The following is a 16,220-nucleotide window of genomic DNA, read 5'->3' as shown; positions in this document are numbered from 1 at the left end:
ACATCTAGAGCTACCAATCCAACTTCTTTTAAGCGAGTTATCTTTGGTCAAAATGACACCTTTGTGGACAAACCACATAAAAATCTTAATTCAAAGTCAAACTTTAATCTTTCAAAAGTGTAAAGACCTATACAGTGGCCCGGAATCGATAAATTCAGATACATCAATTTCACTGAAAAGATCTCGTTCGCAAGTAGCTTCCAGTGAATCATATCCTCATGGTCCATTAGTTGAACTATCAAGGTAACAAAAGTTAACTAAAACAGGCTTTCTAGCGCCGTTCATTGTGCCATTTACATCCCTGACAGCGGGTTGGAAGGGTAAGCAAATCCGAGCGAGCCTTGTCCAGCAACGTGGTATCGGACGGTGACCGCACAATTAGGCCAGTGGCAGAGAACATGGTCATAGTTTCTTCTACGTGCCAAAATGTACACTTAATCAACCCTTGAATATCATCACTGCGTGTCGAATGCATTTCACTCCGTCGGTTATCTAGCGGGTGCCCCGCCCGTTTATTTGAACAGGTTTGGCGAGCACACGTAGCTTTCATTCATACTTGCACACGTGAGACACCTGCACTGCCCTGCCACGATTGTCCATTTTAGCGGTGTTTGGCCTGTCAATTTAGCCGTGCACTCATGGAGGGAGTACGTATATAGTTGCTCGGTTGGGACGTTTCTCTTCCCCACGAAAAGGAAATACCGACAGGCCGCATGGGCTCCAGCGGGTCAGTCCAACCTTTCTACGTGCGCCGGCCACCCAAAGTCCCAAACGGATTGGAATCTGATGACGCCTAAGAGCAACTCTATCAGATCCCGTATCCGTCCGACCCGTAAAACGTGTTTGCGGTTCGCGGAAAAACACATTTACATGCCGGCGCGCACGACCGCGAATGCAGACCCCGCAAAGCAGACCTGTAAAAAAGCATATTCCATGAATATATTTTTTTACGGATCAGCTTTACGGGGTCTGATCTGACGCAGCTCCTCACGGCCCAGAAAACCTAAGTTTGCACTTTCATTTGATCCAACATAATGTGTTTCTTTGCTTTTTCAACAACATTGGATACATAAAACATCATCAAATCTTTGCTAGAATAGTAAGACCAAAGAAAACAAGATCACAAGTATGTATTTTAGAAGATTTCCAACTTCCATAACTGCTCCCACTAGTTGAAGCAAAATATTCTCCGTGCACTCATTGTTGATCTGCGGATTTTTGATCTTGCATTCTTCATTCTTCATCTTTGGTTCGGTAGAAGTAAACGTTGCTTCCTATCTAGTTGCACATGTAGCCGCATCATTGTTTTCTATTCTACGAAGGAGTGCATCAACATCTATTAACTTTCTTTCTATCAATAAATCAATGTATTGGCCTTCCCATAATCAAAATGAGCATCCATCTTCCTACACAAAAGAATGACCATGTTCGAAATAAGGATCTGCAATTGAACCAAAGAATGAGCTATCAAAACGAGCTACCGCAAGTGTACGTACCCCGTCGTTTTCGCATTTGAAGAACATCCATCCGGGGTGCTTCAGCGTGGCCGAAGTAAGCCGCAGCATTGTTTGTGTGCAGTCGTCGCACTGTATGAGCGACAACGGCGAGCCACACAGCCGCTGCGCGAGCGCCGAGCCCGGTGGACGACCGGACGAATCCATGCCCGCAAACCTTCGGCGGCGGCGGGCGGACGAACTCGCACCTGCATGCGGCGATGCGCCCTTGCCTGGGCTGCGGGAGAGGCTCCCCGACCACTCCATCGCCTGGGGCAGCAACCGGCGGCCGGAAAAAGCCAAATCCGGCGGCCCGCGATGAAGTGCCGCAGATCTGCAAATCCGGCGGCCCGGCGACTCAGGGGGGAAGGGAGGGGAGGCCTCGTGCGCGTGGCGGCCTTCCGGCGGGCTCCTGCGGGCTGCTTCCGCCGGAATCTTGGGCGGCGGCCGGCGGTCGGCGGCGGCGCGAGGGGGGAGAGGAGAGGTGGTTGGTGGAAAAAAGCGCGGGATGAAATGTCCCACCACCAACTGCTTTCGCTAATATGCAGGGCACCCCAGCCGTGAGGGGAAACCCGCATTTTCCCGGGTTGGGGTCGGGATTTTGCCGCGCCCCTTAAAAAATTTTGCGGGCCGGGCCGAGATGCGGGGTCTGATCGGACTGGTTTTTCCACCCCGACCCGCATTTTGGCGGTTATTTTACGAGTCGGGGCGGAATGCGGGGCCTGCTAAAGTTGCTCTAATCATCGGGTACGCGCACGTGGCAAATCGAATGTTCTTGATGACAAATTTAGTGACGTCAGAATGGCAATTTTAGTTTGCAAGCATGATAATTTCATGCCTCAATTTATTTTTTGACAAAAAGTTATCGTATGTGCCAATTAACTTGTCATCTTTGGCCGCTATAGTTACCATAAAAAACGTTTAATTTTCCATGTGCTCGTACCTGATGTCAGACACTTATCATGAAGAAACAGATTTCCTCGCATCTGCTAGACATGAGCGTGTGTGTTCGGTCGCCTCACGCAAAGCGCACCTGGCGGGACGACCGGACAGACTGCTCCCGTCGTTGAGGAGCTCCTCCTGACCAGCTGGAAACCCCTTCCGCGTGTGAGGAAATGAAAATGTCAAAGCATGAACAACAAGAAATCGATCGAGCAGATAAGGTTAGCATCGTCACTGCCCCCGGTCTCTGTCTGATGCCGTGTCTAGCATTGTACTACTACTACTACGGATTAATTATGAAAATCCTAAAATTAACGACCTAATAGCTTACTCACAAACTGAATAGTCACACAGCACGACTCCTCAAACCGGTCATATATGTCCGGACTAACCAGTATCCCCATATCCGGCCCATATCTAGAGCGGTATGAGGAGGCCCGAACACATCCGTCACATTAGACTAGGGGCGGGACCTATACAGACACGCATCGACACCCATCGGTCCGATGAGGGTGTCGCTTCCGCGCGCCGCCTGAAGGGGCAAATTCAGCTATTTAAGCAGGACGGCGAGTCCCAGTTCAAGCCACTCCCATTTCCACCCTTATCCTCTTGTCCGCGCCGCCACTTGCATCTGCTCCGAGCTCGCCGTCCACTCCCAACCGCTCTGAGCTTGCCGGTAGCCATGGTCCGCCAGTGGATCACCATGTATAAGATGCTCGCTCTGCAGCGCCGGGCGGAGCTCCTAGCGGAGATACATGCACGTTTGCCGCTTGGATTTCAACTGGCTTTCCTCATGACTCTCCAAAGCAGGACGAGCAGGAGGCGTCGGAGCAGAAAGAGGAGGAGGCAAAGCAGCATGCGTCGGAGCAGGGAACACCGGGCGTGGAGATGGAGGACGGTGAGACGGACCGGACTCCACTTGCTGCTAGATTCCGCACGGGTAACGCGTTGGCCGAGTTCGAGGTGGCCCAAGTGAAGGAGGCGGCGGAGCAGCAGGCCATCCTCGACTCCATCCTGTCGGAGTTTGAGGTCTCAGCAAACCGCCGCTACCTCTGATAGGCACACCCAGAGCTGGAGGAAGTCTTTGTGGACCTGAACTCTAACGAGGAGCCGAATTGTGGGCCGCAGCCAGTGACCGGGAGGCCGGTCCATCTGGAAGTGCCGGCATGGTGGTCATCGACATCTCCGACGACGAGTAGTACTAGGGTAATTTTATCTATGTAATGTAGTAGGTAGCTTATTTTGTGTTGCATGGTGTAGTATGGATTTAGAGTGTGATTTTTGAGGTTTGTCGTTGCATCGCGCGAAAAATGAGGGGTGATCAGGCCTTGTCCATGGACATACCCAAACGCGTCCACGAACATATGAGGGGTCACTTTTGAGGAGCCAGTTGTATATGCTCTAGCATCATCCCTGGATGTATCATTGTTGTCGTACTAGTGCCAAAGATTCAAAGCTTTCTCACATGTCCCGTCGAGTTTTCCACTAACGTGAATGAAGAGAGTATTTACAGGTCATCCAAGCCTTCATTCTCTAGAAACCCTAGCTGCCATCACCCACGAGTCCCCTCTAGTTTTGCCCGCAGCTCCATCGGCGGGAGGAGGGGGACCCAAGATTTGATGTTGGGGCGTTTAATTTATTCTTTTAGGATTGGAGTTTTATTCCTCAGCGATGGTATCGCCGTTGTGCGGGTCGAGAACAAGGTTTCCTGACTCCTGGTCGATCTCATCAGCGTCGTAGACTACGTCGGGAGGTCAGTTGGTCACTGCTCTTCTAGTGGTAAATCTAGTGTTCCTTCGCGATATATGGGTGGTCTTTGAAGGTGTCTTCCAACAGAGTGGAATGCGCTATTTTGCATCTTGGTCCGATGGCTCCTTCTCCAACGCCACGTTCGGCAAACTTTGGCGTCATTAGGGACCTTGTGATGTTATATCTCTTTGAATATGTACGATTGGCTCTGGGATGATCGTCCACCCCTCTTCTTTGTTTTCTTCTCCCAGACAGATTTGGTTCTAGGGCTTGATCTTAGGCATCTTCAGTCTTCGATAGCCGCGTCGACAACATTTTTTTTGGCTCTGATGGTTCTTCAGAGGTCCATAGGTAGCATCAACTATTGATCACGACACGCTGCTAACGAGTGCAGGAGGAAGACAATGTCACAATGACCGATGTGTAATTTTTAATTTCTTTAAGACCTTATAAGAGTTGGTCGACTTTAGTATATGGCCTTTGGCCTTTCCAGAGAAGTTGAGAGCTCATCAGCTATGACAGAACAAATCAAATTCATACCCATTTGAAGAGAGTATGTATGGTCGACTTTATCCCATTAATATTTTGCGGACATGGCGATTGGCGTCTCCCATATCTCGCGTCGTCAAATATGTCTTGTATATTTGTTGTCTCTAGACAGAATTATTTCAATTTTTTTCTAAAGAGCCTACATGATGCATGGCCATTTCTTATTGGCTTCGCTTTTCAAAATGGGATTTCTCCATTTTTTTGTTACATTTCGTAATTGGGATTAGTTGATGATCATATTTTAGATTTTGTGATTTTATTATCAACGTGCATGTAAGCTAATGATTAATACAGACATAGAGCATACTAAAATATAAAGCTTTGGGCCAAGGGTCCCATGACTTGTGCCTTTTCTTTTTGTTTGCTTTAAGTTTTGATAGATTTGACATACTGTCCCTACAATGCAAACGGTAATTCTCTCTATTTCCAAGTTGCTTAATCCTTTCTTAATTTTAACAGATTTCCATAGTGTTTGAATGAACATATAACTATCCTCGTCGTATCCACTTTGTTCTCCATGCAACCTAGGACTAACAAAATTGCACTTTTTTGCAAGGGGAAAGAATTGCACATTTGCTAATGGCTACAATTGTAATGTGACGTGTCACTTTTGTGGCTGAGGTTTCGGGAAAATCCACACAAGTAATATTAGTTTAAAACATATACTCTCTCCATTCCAAAATATTAGGCATATAATTTTTTTCACGAAGTCAATCTTTATGAAATTTGATAAGTTTATAGGACAAACTAGGAATATATTAAATACTAAATTAATAAAATGGAGAGACCCGCACGCATGATTCCACCGATTTTTCTTCTTCTCTCGAAAACCGTATACGGCAATAGTAAATCGCTAGTGTTTTTTCTGGTTTTTTGGCTACACAATATGATAAGAAAATAAAAGTGCTGGAAAGGGGACTTGAACCCAGGTCTATTCATTAGAGTTTGAGCCCAATAACCAACTAAGCCACCCTTAATTGTTGTCTATCGAATATAAACAAGGTTATTTTAACCTTTCTTTTTTTGTCATATCAGCGATAATAACTGTTTTTGCTTGGTAACTTTGGCATGACCAGCGTGATAACTATGACTTAAGCAACATGATAACTATACTATGATAAGCCTGATAACTATAATATGAGAAGGTTAATGACTATACGATGAGAAGCACGATAACTTTAGCATGGGGTAGTGGTAACTTCACACTGGGGTATGTTTCGACAACAAAAAGTTATCGAGACATGTTTCAGTAACGTTTTTCACATGGGTAAAGAGTTATCAAATGTGTTGTATGTAAGTTACCGGTTGTCCGGTGCGTAAATTACCATGCTATTTGCACTAGGTTATCAGGGCATATTTCTAGAACTTTTTGCCCAAGGTGAAAAGTTATCAATGCGTTTATATGTAAGTTATCAGGTTAATTGTACGTAAGTTATCATCTTATTTACACAGAAAGCTACCGGGGGTATATTTTAACAATTTGTTCACCTCAGATGGTAAAAAAAGTGGTATTTTATTTGAACTTGTCAGGAGCCAAGTAGTGGGTGAGTTGGCTAGTAGGTCAAGACCTCAATATTGAAGTCTTGAGTTCAATTATCAGCTTTATCATCATTTTTTAGGCTATAAAACTGACGGGAAACGTAGCAGAAATTCAAAATTTTCCTATGTGTCACCAAGATCTATCTATGGAGAAACTAGCAACGAGGCGAAGGAGAGTGCATCTACATACCCTTGTAGATCGCTAAGCGGAAGCGTTCAAGAGAACGGGGTTGAAGGAGTCGTGCTTGTCGTGATCCAAATCACCGGAGATCCTAGTGCCGAACGGACGGCACCTCCGCGTTCAACACACATACAGCCCGGTGATGTCTCCCATGCCTTGATCCAGCAAGGAGAGAGGGAGAGGTTGAGGAAGACTCCGTCCAGCAGTAGCACAACGGCGTGGTGGTGATGGAGGAGCGTGGCAATCCTGCAGGGCTTCGCCAAGCACCGCGGGAGAGGTGGAGTACTTGGGAGAGGGAAAGGGCTGCGCCAGAACATGTGGTGCGGCTGCCCTCCCACCCCCCACATATATATAGGGGCAAGGGAGAGGGGGGGCGGCCCCCTCAGATCCAATCTGAGGAGGGGGCGGCGGCCAAGGGGGGAGGAGTGCCTCCCAAGTCAAGTGGAGGCCCTCCCCCTTAGGGTTTTCCCCTTCCCATGCGCATGGGCCTTGGGGGGGCTGGTGCCCCTGGCCCATTAAGGCTAGGGCGCCCCTACAGCCCATACTACTGTATTGTACGTGGTGGAACAATTTCCGGACCTCCGGACCCCTCCGGAATCCTCCGAAACCTTCTGGAAGCTTCCCGGTACAATATTGAAAAAACCCGAACTTTTTCCGGAATTCGAACAACAACTTTCCATATATAAATCTTTACCTCCGGACCATTCCGGAACTCCTCATGACGTCCGGGATCTCATCCGGGACTCCGAAAAACATTCGGTAACCATATACAAACTTCCTTTATAACCCTAGCGTCATCGAACCTTAAGTGTGTAGACCCTACGAGTTCGGGAACCATGCAGACATGACCGAGACGTTCTCCGGTCAATAACCAACAGCGGGATCTGGATACCCATGTTGGCTCCCACATGTTCCACGATGATATCATCGGATGAACCACGATGTCAAGGACTCAATCGATCCCGTATACAATTCCCTTTGTCTAGCGGTATTGTACTTGCCCGAGATTCGATTGTCGGTATCCCGATACCTTGTTTAATCTCGTTACCGGCAAGTCTCTTTACTCGTTCCGTAACACATCATCCCGTGATCAACCCCTTGGTCACATTGTGCACATTATGATGATGTCCTACCGAGTGGGCCCAGAGATACCTCTCCATTTACACGGAGTGACAAATCCCAGTCTCGATTCGTGCCAACCCAACAGACACTTTCGGAGATACCTGTAGTGCACCTTTATAGCCACCCAGTTACGTTGTGACGTTTGGTACACCCAAAGCATTCCTACGGTATCCAGGAGTTGCACAATCTCATGGTCTAAGGAAATGATACTTGACATTAGAAAAGCTTTAGCATACGAACTACGATCTTTGTGCTAGGCTTAGGATTGGGTCTTGTCCATCACATCATTCTCCTAATGATGTGATCCCGTTATCAACGACATCCAATGTCCATGGTCAGGAAACCGTAACCATCTATTGATCAACGAGCTAGTCAACTAGAGGCTTACTAGGGACATGGTGTTCTCTATGTACCCACACATGTATCTGAGTTTCCTATCAATACAATTATAGCATGGATAATAAATGATTATCATGAACAAGGAAATATAATAATAACTAATTTATTATTGCCTCTAGGGCATATTTCCAACAGTCTCCCACTTGCACTAGAGTCAATAATCTAGTTCACATCGCCATGTGATCAACACTGATAGGTCACATCGCCATGTGACCAACATCCAAAGAGTTTACTAGTGTCTTAAACTAGTTCACATCACCATGTGATTAAGTCTCAATGAGTTCTTGGGTTTGATCATGTTTTGCTTTAAGAGAAGTTTTAGTCAACGGTCTGCAACATTCAGATCCGTATGTACTTCGCAAATCTCTAAGTCATATTGTAAATGCTGCTTCTACGCTCCACTTGAATCTATTCCAAATGGTTGCTCCACTATACGTATCCGGTTTGCTACTCAGAGTCACTCGGATAGGTGTTAAAGCTTGCATCGACGTAACCCTTTACGCCGAACTCTTTATCACCTCCATAATCGAGAAACATGTCCTTATTTACTCCAAGGACAATTTTGACCGCTATCTGGTGATCCACTCCTTGATCACCTTTATACCCTCTTGCCATACATGTGGCAAGGCACACATATGTGAGGTACTTAGCATAGCATACTGTAGAGCCTACATCTAAAGCATAGGGGACGACCTTCGTCCTTTCTCTCTTTTCTGCCGTGGTCGAGCTTTAAGTCTTAACTTCGTACCTCACATCTCAGGCAAGAACTCCTTCTTTGACTGATCCATCTTGAACACCTTCAAGATCACGTCAAGGTATGTGCTCATTTGAAAGTACCATTTAGCATTTTTGATCTATCCTCATAGATCTTGATGCTCAATGTTCAAGTAGCTTAATCCAGGTTTTCTATTGAAAAACACTTTTCAAATAACCCTATATGCTTTCCAGAAATTCTACATCATTTCTGATCATCAATATGTCAACAACATATACTCATCAGAAATTCTATAGTGCTCCCACTCACTTCTTTGGAAATACAAGTTTCTCATGAACTTTGTATAAACCCAAAATCTTTGATCATCTCATCAAAGCGCACATTCCAACTCCGAGATGCTTACTCCAGTCCTTAGAAGGATCACTGGAGCCAGCATACCTTTTAGCATCCTTAGGATCGACAAAGACTTACTGATTGTATCACATACAACCTTTCCTTACGAAAACTGGTAAGGAAACTCGTCTTGACATCCATCTGCCAGATTTCATAAATGCAGCTAATGCTAACATGATTCTGTCGGACTTAAGCATCGCTACGGATGAGAAAATCTCATCGTAGTCAATTCCTTGAACTTGTGAAAAACTCTTTGCCACAAGTCAAGCTTCATAGACGGTGACATTACCGTCCACGTCCGTCTTCTTCTTAAAGATCCATTTATCTCAATGGCTTGCCGATCATCGGGCAAGTCCACCAAAGTCCATGCTTTGTTCTGATACATGGATCCTATCTCGAATTTCATGGCTTCTAACCATTTGTCAGAATATGGGCCCACCATTGCTTCTCCATAGCTCGCAGGTTCATTGTTGTCTAGCAACATGATCTTCAAGACAGGATTACTGTACCACTCTGAAGTAGTACGCATCCTTGTCACCCTATGAGGTACGGCAGTGACTTGATCCGAAACTTCATGATCACTATCATAAGCTTCTACTTCAATTGGTGTAGGCACCACAGGAACAACTTCCTGTGCCTTGCTATACACTAGTTGAAGTGACGGTTCAATAACCTCATCAAGTCTCCACCCCTCCCACTCAACTTTTCGAGACAAACTTTTCCTCGAGAAAGGACCCGATTCAAGAAACAACCCCTATTGCTTTCGGATCTGAATTAGGAGGCATACCCAACTGTTTTGGGTGTCCTATGAAGATGCATTTCATCCGCTTTGGGTTCGAGCTTATCAACCTGAAACTTTTTCACATAAGCGTCGCAACCCCAAACTTTTAAGAAACAACAACTCATGTTTCTCCAAACCATAGTTCGGTGTCGTCTCAACGGAATTACGTGGTGCCCTATTAAAGTGAGTGCGCTTGTCTCTAATGCCTAACCCATGAATGATAGTGGTAATTCGATAAGGGACATCATGGTATGCACCATATCCAATAGGGTGCAACTATGATGTTCGGACACACCATCACACTATGGTGTTCCAGGCGGTATTAATTGTGAAACAATTTCCACAGTGTCTTAATTGCGTGCCAAAGCTCGTAACTCAGATACTCATCTCTATGATCATATCATAGACCTTTTATCCTCTTGTCACGAAGATCTTCAACTTCACTCTGAAATTACTTGAACCTTTCAATAATTCAGACTTGTGTTTCATCAAGTAAATGTACTCAACATCTACTCAAATCATCTGTGAAGTAAGAACATAACAATATTCACTGCATGCCTCAGCACTCATTGGACTGCACACATCAGAATGTGTTACTTTCAACAAGTTGCTATCTTGTTCCATCTTACTGAAAAACAAGGCTTTTCAGTCATCTTGCCTATGTGGTATGATTTGCATATCTCAAGTGATTCAAAATCAAGTGAGTCCAAACGATCCATCTGCATGGAGTTTCTTCATGCGTATACACCAATAGACATGGTTTGCATGTCTCAAACTTTTCAAAAACGAGTGAGTCCAAAGATCCATCAACATGGAGCTTCATCATGCGTTTTACACCAATATGACTTACATGGCAGTGCCACAAGTAAGTGGTACTATCATTACTATCTTATATCCTTTTGGCATGAAAATGTGTATCACTACGATCGAGATTCAATAAACCATTCCTTTTAGGTGCTAGACCATTGAAGGTATTATTCAAATAAACAGAGTAACCATTATTCTCCTTAAATGAATAACCGTATTGTGACAGACATAATCCAATCATGTCCATGCTCAACGCAAACATCAATAACAATTATTTAGGTTTAACACCAATCTCGATGGTAGAGGGAGCGTGCGATGCTTGATCACATCAACCTTGGAAACACTTCCAACACGTATCGTCAGCTCACCTTTAGCTAGTCTCCGTTTATTTCGTAGCTTTTATTTCGAGTTACTAACACTTAGCAACCGAACCAGTATCTAATACCCTGGTGCTACTAGGAGTACTAGTAAAGTACACATTAACATAATGTATATCCAATATACTTCTATCGACCTTGCCAGCCTTCTTATCTACCAAGTATCTAGGGTAATCCCGCTCCAGTGGCTATTCCCCTTATTACAGAAGCACTTAGTCTCGGGTTTAGGTTCAACCTTGGGTTTCTTCACTGGAGCAGCAGCTGATTTGCCATCTCATGAAGTATCCCTTCTTGCCCTTGCCCTTCTTGAAACTAGTGGTTTCACCAACCATCAACAATTGATGCTCCTTCTTGATTTCTACTTTCGCGGTGTCGAACATCGTGAATACCTCAAGGATCATCATATCTATCCCTGATATGTTATAGTTCATCACGAAGCTCTAGCTTGGTGGCAATGACTTTGGAGAAACATCACTATCTCATCTGGAAGATCAACTTCCACTCGATTCAAGTGATTGTCGCACTCAGACAATCTGAGCACAAGCTCAACGATTGAGCTCTCTCCCTTAGTGTGCAGGCTAAGAAAATCGTCGGAGGTCTTATACCTCTTGACGTGGGCACGAGCCTGAAATCCTAATTTCAGCCCTCGAAACATCTCATATGTTCCGCGATGTTTCAAAAAACGTCTTTGGTGCCTCAACTCTAAACCGTTTAACTGAACTATCACGTAGTTATCAAAACGTGTATGTCCGATGTTTGCAACATCCACAGACGACGATTGGGGTTCAGCACACTAAGCGGTGCATTAAGGACATAAGCTTTCTACTGTCCGCATAATCGCTACTGTCAACTTTCAACTATATTTTCTCTAGGAACATATCTAAACAGTGGAACTAAGGCGCGAGCTAACGACATAATTTGCAAAGATCTTTTGACTATGTTCAGGATAATTAAGTTCATCTCATGAACTCCCACTCAGATAGACATCCCTCTAGTCATCTAAGTGATTACATGATTTGAGTCAACTAGGCCATGTCCGATCATCACGTGAGACGGACTAGTCATCATCGGTGAACATCTTTATGTTGATCGTATCTACTATACGACTCATGCTCGACCTTTCGGTCTCTTGTGTTCCGAGGCCATGTCTGTACATGCTAGGCTCGTCAAGTTAACCTAAGTGTTTCGCGTGTGTAAATATGGCTTACACCCGTTGTATGTGAACGTAAGAATCTATCACACCTGATCATCACGTGGTGCTTCGAAACGATGAACTTTCGCAACGGTGCACAGTTAGGGGGAACACTTTCTTGAAATTTTAATAAGGGATGATCTTATTTACTACCGTCGTTCTGAGCAAACAAGATGCATAAACATGATAAACATCACATGCAATCAAATAGTGACATGATATGGCCAATATCATTTTGCTCCTTTTGATCTCCATCTTCGGGGCTCCATGATCATCATCGTCACCGGCATGACACCATGATCTCCATCATCGTGTCTCCATGAAGTTGTCTCGCCAACTTATTACTTCTACTACTATGACTACCGGTTAGCAATAAAGTAAAGTAATTACATGGCGTTGTTCAATGACACACAGGTCATACAATAAATAAAGACAACTCCTATGGCTCCTGCCGGTTGTCATACTCATCGACATGCAAGTCGTGATTCCTATTACAATAACATGATCAATCTCATACATCACATATATCATTCATCACATTCTTTTGGCCATATCACATCATATAGCATACCCTGCAAAAACAAGTTAGACGTCCTCTAATTGTTGTTTGCATGTTTTACGTGGCTGCTATGGGTTTCTAGCAAGAACGTTTCTTACCTACGCAAAAACCACAACGTGATATGTCAATTGCTATTTACCCTTCATAAGGACCCTTTTCATCGAATCCGTTCCGACTAAAGTGGGAGAGACTGTCACCCGCTAGCCACCTTATGCACCAAGTGCATGTCAGTCGGTGGAACCTGTCTCACGTAAGTGTACGTGTAAGGTCGGTCCGGGCCGCTTCATCCCACAATACCGCCGAAACAAGATTGGACTAGTAACGGTAAGCATATTGAACAACATCAACGCCCACAACTACTTTGTGTTCTACTCATGCAAAGAATCTACGCAATAGACCTAGCTCATGATGCCACTGTCGGGGAACGTAGCAGAAATTCAAAATTTTCCTACGTGTCACCAAGATCTATCTATGGAGAAACCAGCAACGAGGGGAAGGAGAGTGCATCTACATACCCTTGTAGATCGCTAAGCGGAAGCGTTCAAGAGAACGGGGTTGAAGGAGTCGTGCTCGTCGTGATCCAAATCACCGGAGATCCTAGTGCCGAACGGACGACACCTCCGCGTTCAACACACGCACAGCCCGGTGACGTCTCCCATGCCTTGATCCAGCAAGGAGAGAGGGAGAGGTTGAGGAAGACTCCGTCCAGTAGTAGCACAACGGCGTGGTGGTGATGGAGAAGCGTGGCAATCCTGCAGGGCTTCGCCAAGCACCGCGGGAGAGGAGGAGTACTTGGGAGAGGGGAAGGGCTGCGCCAGAACATGTGGTGCGGCTGCCTTCCCACCCCCCACATATATATAGGGGCAAGGGAGAGGGGGGCCAGCCCCCTCAGATCCAATCTGAGGAGGGGGCGGCGGCCAAGGGGGGGAGGAGTGCCTCCCAAGTCAAGTGGAGGCCCTCCCCCTTAGGGTTTTCCCCTTCCCATGCGCATGGGCCTTGGGGGGGCTGGTGCCCCTGGCCCATTAAGGCTAGGGCGCCCCCCTACAGCCCATGCTACTGTATTGGACGTGGTGGAACAATTTCCGGACCTCCGGACCCCTCTGGAATCCTCCGGAACCTTCTGGAAGCTTCCCGGTACAATACCGAGAAAACCCAAACTTTTTCCGGAACTCGAACAACAACTTTCCATATATAAATCTTTACCTCCGGACCATTCCGGAACTCCTCGTGACGTCCGGGATCTCATCCGGGACTCCGAACAACATTCGGTAACCACATACAAACTTCCTTTATAACCCTAGCGTCATCGAACCTTAAGTGTGTAGACCCTACGGGTTCGGGAACCATGCAGACATGACCGAGACGTTCTCCGGTCAATAACCAACAGCGGGATCTGGATATCCATGTTGGCTCCCACATGTTCCACGATGATCTCATCGGGTGAACCACGATGTCAAGGACTCAATCGATCCCGTATACAATTCCCTTTGTCTAGCGGTATTGTACTTGCCCGAGATTCGATCGTCGGTATCCAGATACCTTGTTCAATCTCGTTATGGGCAAGTCTCTTTACTCGTTCCGTAACACATCATCCCGTGATCAACCCCTTGGTCACATTGTGCACATTATGATGATGTCCTACCGAGTGGGCCCAGAGATACCTCTCCGTTTACACGGAGTGACAAATCCCAGTCTCGATTCGTGCCAACCCAACAGACACTTTCGGAGATACCTATAGTGCACCTTTATAGCCACCCAGTTACGTTGTGACGTTTGGTACACCCAAAGCATTCCTACGGTATCCGAGGGTTGCACAATCTCATGGTCTAAGGAAATGATACTTGACATTAAAAAAGCTTTAGCATACGAACTACGATCTTTGTGCTAGGCTTAGGATTGGGTCTTGTCCATCACATCATTCTCCTAATGATGTGATCCCGTTATCAACGACATCCAATGTCCATGGTCAGGAAACCGTAACCATCTGTTGATCAACGAGCTAGTCAACTAGAGGCTTACTAGGGACATGGTGTTGTCTATGTACCCACACATGTATCTGAGTTTCCTATCAATGCAATTATAGCATGGATAATAAACGATTATCATGAACAAGGAAATATAATAATAACTAATTTATTATTGCCTCTAGGGCATATTTCCAACAAAAACTACAAGGTCGAAACTACAATATGGAAACTACTAGCATCAAGATTTGTTTTCAACATATTTTTCTCCCAAAATTATCAGGCCTGCGATGTGTGAGTTATCAAGCTATTCGCACAAAAAAATAACCAAGGGGTATTTCATCAACGTGCCTCCCTCCACCCGGTCGCCAAATTTATCAAGACCTATGCACATAAGTTATCAGGTCAGCTATGTGTGAGTTACCGTGATAGCAAGAAGAATTTTTGTAAATCACTTCGGGTGAGCGGGGCCTTCAAGCGGCCTCAATACGCCGGGGTTGTAAATGACATACATATATTCACATAAAAGTTATCGGAGTATATTTCATCACCTATATTGGCCAAAAAGTTATCAAGACCGGGTTGCATAAGTTATCAGGTCTCCAATGTATGAGTTATCATGCTATTCACACCAAAAAGTTCCTGGGGGATGTTTCATCAACACCCACCCCTACGCCAAAGTTATCAGGACTAAGTTATATAAGTTATCAGATCTGTGATATACGAGTTATCAGGTCTATGATGTGTGAGTTACCGTGCTGTTCACACAAAAAGTTATTGAGTGGATGTTTCATCAACTCCCCCCTCACCCCCACCCCCGCACGAAAATTAATAGGGTGTTATCAACTTGAGACTCATGAAACTAGATATCATGATGATTGTACGTGAGTTATTGGAGAAATCCAAAGAAAAAGAACAAGAATTTTTTTTCATTTCTTTTCTCATATAGTAGTAAAAAGGTACACTCATTGTCTTTTGATAGAGAACAATCCAGAGTACTTCCGATGATGATTTCAAGAAAACTCGTGCCAACCAAATCGCAACACATGCCGTGTCCTGGTGGCTGTCAGCACCAGGATTCTACCATCAGGTCGCTGGTTCGACTCCCGGCTGCTATTTTTGTGCGAGAATTAAAATTGGAAAGGAAAGGCAGAGTGGCAGACCCCGGATTCTCTCGCTAAACGCATCGTCCGGATATCTCGCTAACCACCAGTCGACTGGTCATTAGATTTCTTGTAATAAAATATAAAAATATATTTCATGCGATCTAATGATGTTGATTTTGTATTCTAGATGTTGATACTTACCAAAGATTTAAAAGATCGACATTTGTACAAATGTATACACCTTTTATATTTTAGAATTGGGACGTGGGGGTGGGACAAGGGAGGAATCCTAAACGCACAGATGGATACAAACGGAGGTTTTACGCACCCCCCATACTAATAACCTCCCCCT

Source organism: Triticum dicoccoides, chromosome 7B, assembly GCF_002162155.2.
Source record: "Triticum dicoccoides isolate Atlit2015 ecotype Zavitan chromosome 7B, WEW_v2.0, whole genome shotgun sequence".
Taxonomy (NCBI): Eukaryota; Viridiplantae; Streptophyta; class Magnoliopsida; order Poales; family Poaceae; genus Triticum; species Triticum dicoccoides.
This window is presented reverse-complemented; position numbering follows the sequence as displayed.